Raw genomic sequence first — 5,698 nt, 5'->3', positions numbered from 1 at the left:
CCCCCTCCTCTTTCCACCCTTCCCTTTCCCTCTCCTCCCTCTTCTACCTCTTCTTTCCCTCCTCCCTGCCCTTTCTCTCCTTCTCTCCTATCCCTTCTCCCCTCGTTCTCTCCTCTCCCTCCTCCTCTTCCTCTCTCCTCCTCTTCCTCCTCCTCTTCCTCCTCTCCTCCTCCTCTCCTCCTCCTCCTCCACCTCCTCCTCTTCCTCCTCCCTTTCCTCCCTTTCCTCTTCTCCTCCCTTTCCTCTTCTCCTCCTTTTCCTCTTCTCCTCCCTTTTCTCCTCTTCTTCCCTTTTCTCCTCTTCTTCCCTTCCTCCTCTTCTTCCCTTCCTTCTCTTCTTCCCTTCCTCTTCTCCTTCCTCTCCTCTCCTTCCCTTCCCTTTCTCCTCCCCTTCCCTTCCTCCTCTCCTCCCCTTCCTCCTGTCCTCCCACTCCTCTCCTCTCCTCTTCCTTTCCTTCCCCGTTTCTTTTCCTTACCCTCTTCCTCTCTTCCCTCTCTCTCTCCCTTCCCCCTTCTACTCCTCCCCTCCTCCTTCCTTTCCCGCTCCCCCCTCCCATTCCTACCCTCCTCTTCCCCTACCTCTCCTCCTCTACGCCTCCTCCTCCCCTCCCCTTCCCCCCTTGTACCTCTGCTCTTTTCCTCCCCATGTACCCCTCCTCCAATTATTCTTCTCCCTCTCCTCCTCCTCCTCTTCCTCCCCTCCTCTCCGTTCCTTCCTCTCCCTTCTCTTTCCCCGCCTCCTTCTTTAACCCTACTCCTATAATTACAGCGCCTTTGAGATCTTTAACGAATATAACACACACACACACACACACACACACACACACACACACACACACACACACACACACACACACACACACACACACACACACACACACACACACACACACACACACACACACACACACACACACACACACACACACACACACACACACACACACACACACACACACACACACACACAACACAACACACACACACACACACACACACACAACACAACACACACACAACACAACACACACACAACACAACACACACACACACACACACACACACACACACACTCACACACACACACACACACACACACACACCACACACACACACACACACACACACACACACACACACACACACACACACACACACACACACACACACACACACACACACACACACACACACACACACACACACACACACACACACACACACACACACACACACACATCTCAGCCATTTGGAAAGCTTTATTAGTATGGGGAGTGATGCAGGTGATGGTGTAGTGGATGGTCATCAGGACTGACTACCAACAGGAAAATCTCTTCCGAATTTCTCGTTACCGTCAAGTGTCTAGTTTAATTCTTAAGTGTGTGTGTTTGTGTGTGTGTGTGTGTGTGTGTGTGTGTGTGTGTGTGTGTGTGTGTGTGTGTGCGCGCGCGTGTGTTTACCTAATTGTAGTATACAGGAAAGGAGCAACGCTCGTCTAGTCCCGTCCTAATTATGTATAGTTCCAACTTAATCTATATCCTTGATTATCATATTTATTTTTGAATTGTGAGGTGAAGTGTGTGTGTGTGTGTGTGTGTGATTCACGAAGGTCTTTGGATCACGTGTTGGACTCGTGATCGACAGCTATTTCCCTCCCGGAAGAGAGCTCAGAGCTCGTATATGACCAATCTGTGGATAATGCTGTGACCTTACTCGTACATACACCCCCAGCTCCTCGCCCACGAGAGTTGGAGTAACAGCCCAAAGCGCAACGATACTGAAATTATTTCAGCCCTGGGTGGGATTCGAATCCGGACCGCCGTAATGGCATCCGGGAACTCTAACCACTGCGTCACGAGTGTATGCATGTGCGTGCATGCGTGTGTGCTTGCTTACGCACTTCCGCACGTATTCGTACATACATTGCCACGTTCGTGCGCGAATTGTTTGCATGCGTGCGTGCGTGCGTTCTTGTCCTATCTCTTTGGTCTCCGAGTCTGTTTGCATCTCCTGAGCATCCTGGGGTCTCGTCCTCTTTGCAGCATCCAATATCTTTCTTCATCTCCAATACTTTTCCATCTCCGATACCTTTCACTGCCCGATATGCTTTTTTTTTTTCCTCTTCCTGTACACGTGTCGCCCCTTTTGCATCTGTTCGGAAAAACTAGAAATTAGTAAATAAATAGCTAAATAAACCGAGAAATAAACAAGTTAAATAAATGATAAATAAGCGAATAGATAAACGAATAAGCTGATAATAAAACAAAAATGAATGTAAGCATATAAATAGACATATTACTGGAGAAGAAAATAGGTAAATAATAGACAGTAACCGAGTAAAAAGCAAACAGAAAAAAAATGAATAAATGAACAAATAAAACAATAAACAAAAAGAAAATTAATAAGTACAACAAAAAACAAATAGATTATATTAATGCAGATAAGAAAAAAAAAAAAATCTAAGGAGTAATGTTTCCAGTGAATTACAGGAAACAAGTTAGGAAACTGTCAAGTGGTCAGTGATTTGGAAAATTTGGAAGAACACTTTTCAATGTTGGATTGGTAATAAAGTATAGGGAAGGACAGAATCTCACCAAAGAAGTGGAACCATAGAGGTAGTGAATTGTCTGCTAAGACGTGCATTTGCCTGTTGAGAGGGAGTATTTTTTCAGAAATAAACAGCGCCTTTGTCAAAAGGACAAAATCTCACCAAAGTGGTGCAACCATAGAGGTGGTGAATTGTCTGCTAAGACGATTTACCTGTTGAAATGGAGTATTTTGTCAGCAATAAACCGCGCCTTTATCCTTGGTGACAAAATCTCACCAAAGAGGTGGAAGCATAGAGGTGGTGAATTGTCTGCTAAGACCTACATTCGCCTGTTGAGAGGGAGTATTTTGTCAACAACGACCAGCGCCTCTATCCTTGGGGACAAAATTACACTAAAGAGGATGATAGTCGCACGTAGGGATAATAGAAGTTACGGATTACAAAGGAATAATATGCCGACAAGAGACCTTTTGTTCCACAATTAGGTCGAATGCAAAAAAGAAAAAAAAATGTATATATAAAATGAAAGGATAAATAAACAAATAAGTCAATAAAATAAATAAATATATAATGATAGATAATAAACAGATAAATAGTAGTAATTTGAAATAATAAATAATTAAAAAGTATTCAGATAGACAATAAATAACAATGAAAATATATAAAATACGATAAATGGCAGGAATTACAGCATGTTACTTAGATGCTTATCTAAATGAATCTTAAAACTTCGAACTGTACTACATTGCTCTGCCTCTGCCTGAACTTTATCCCGTTCATTTACTACACGGTTGACGAAGTTGTTTCTATCCACTTTCAAATTAAGTGTACTTCCTGACAGTTTGAGACCATTATTTCTTTTCTAACTCGCATTCAGTGTGAAAATTTCGCCACTTTTGATGTCAATACCCTTTAGAATCTTAAAGACCTGTATTAAATCACTGAATCTACGTTTTTTATTTAGGGAAAATAGATTTATATGTTTTAGTAGATTTTCGTATGATTTATTTCTGATATTTGGAATCAGCTTTGTGGCCCGCCGTTGTACTTTTTCAAGTCTGTCAAAGTCTTTAATGAGATTCGGTGACCATACGGAAACAGCATATTCCAAATGTGGACAAACATATTACTATTATATAGCTTGTTCATGACGGACTTTTAGGATTAAAAGATTGCACAATCAGTCCTTGAATCTTATTTGCTTTCTCCGAGGCGGAAATACACTGCTTTAATGATTTGAGATCATCACTGATAATTACGCCGAGATCCTTTTCACTCTCCACTTTGTTAACGACTTTCCAAATAACTTGTAACGGCACATGATATTTTTACCTATGTGTATAACCTTACATTTGCTTGAGTTAAATTTCATTTGCCACTTTTCAGACGATTGTTGTAGTTCAAAATCTTCTTGAATATCTAATTGATTAAGATCCTTCTCTGAATGTAGATTTGTCTACACCTATAAAAGGATGATGCGAGATTTGGTACCTAGAGAAGTCACTAAAGTCTCTCTGATGTTTACTTCATAAATCAATGTCAGCACCACATATTGGGGATGAAGAAGGAAGAAATAGGGATAGAGGGAAAAGGATGAACGGAGGAGAAAGAGGAGGAATACGGGAAAGAGGAGGGAGAAGAAGAAAAGGAAGAAGAAAGAGGAAAAAGAAGGAAATATGAGAGGATAGAGGTTTGAGGCATGATGTGAGCTGTGATGCGAATTTCTTCTTAAAGCGTGACGTGTGATCTCTGGCGTGAGGTGTGACATGAGGTGTGACGTGAGATGAAGCGTGAAGTGTGATGTAAGACATGAGGTGAGACGTGAAATGGGGCGAGACGTGAGGTGTAAGGTGTTATACGAGGCGTGAGATGTGATGTGAAATTAAGGTGTAACATGGGATGAGGCGAGGTGTTGTGATGCGAAGTGTGTTTCAGACACTGTCACGTATATCTTTTGACTTTTTTTCCGATTTATTGTCACGATTTTTCTTCACTTTAGTGGGTCTATGGAAGGCTTCCCCCCTTATCTCTATGAGCCACCAACCATACAATAAATATACATGACCTCCATAGCTGCAGATCTCCCAATATATCTCCATTCTGTAAGGTCCATTCATCCTCTTAACTTTCCTCAAAACGCAATTTTGATTTTATCCCCTGATAGGCATACCCATCTATGTAGCTTACCTCCATATCTCCTCTTCTATTTCTCCACGGTATTCTTTGACCTCTGCTCTCCTTCAGCTCTGCTCTCTCTTATCTCAGCTCTCTTCCCTTTATCTCCGTTCTCCCTTGTCCCCATTCTCTCTTATCTCTGCTCTCCCATATCTTCGCTCTCCCTTACCTCCGCTCTCCCTTACCTCCGATCTCCTTCATCACTTCTCTTCATCAACACTCTCCATCTACGTTCTTCATCTACAAGACGATTACCTTATCTGTCTTGCATATCCAAACCATCAATATTTTCGTCAACCACTTAATATTGCCAGAGGAGTGGCAGAGGAGATCGTTCACGTACTTGTTAGTATTCAATGAAGAATCCTACAAAGGTGCAGGGTTTACTTGATTTTTTTTTATTTCTTTGGATTCAATCATAGACTTGTGGTTGCAACTCAGGCTGTGTCATGTATCAGGAAAACCTCGTGATGTAATCCATCAGGATTTAATCTAGAACGACTCGAGGGTTCTGTTTGCACCCAGTGGAATGGGACAACATTCTTCAGTTGCAATGTTTGGCTTCCCTGAGGGCCCTGAAGAACTGTAAGGCCGTCCGTGATCCGTGAGTTGCATGCGGTGGTCTCTGTTGGTTGGAAGTCCGGTACCATTTCATCTCACTTGAGGGAAGAGCTGGTCGTCCCTGTCTGGGAGAGAAAACGGGATTGGCAAGGCTGTAACAATTACCGTGATATTACACATTTTGCTTAGTGTGCTATTCTTATTGATAGCACGGGCTCGTTCCCATCTACTCAAGTTTCAAAGACCTCAAAAACTTGGGTTAAAAAGCGTAAGTTAACAAGTGATCGGATCCTAGCGGCTCGTGTTTTTGGGTATCACTGGTGTGAGTTTCAGCAGGGCATTTATACACTTACGTTGATCTCAAGGTGTGTTATTCGACACGTCATAAAGTAGTCGAGGGTCTGTGGGATTCCAG

Source organism: Oratosquilla oratoria, chromosome 1 (assembly GCF_046742065.1).
Source record: "Oratosquilla oratoria isolate Oo_2021 chromosome 1, ASM4674206v1, whole genome shotgun sequence".
Taxonomy (NCBI): Eukaryota; Metazoa; Arthropoda; class Malacostraca; order Stomatopoda; family Squillidae; genus Oratosquilla; species Oratosquilla oratoria.
This window is presented reverse-complemented; position numbering follows the sequence as displayed.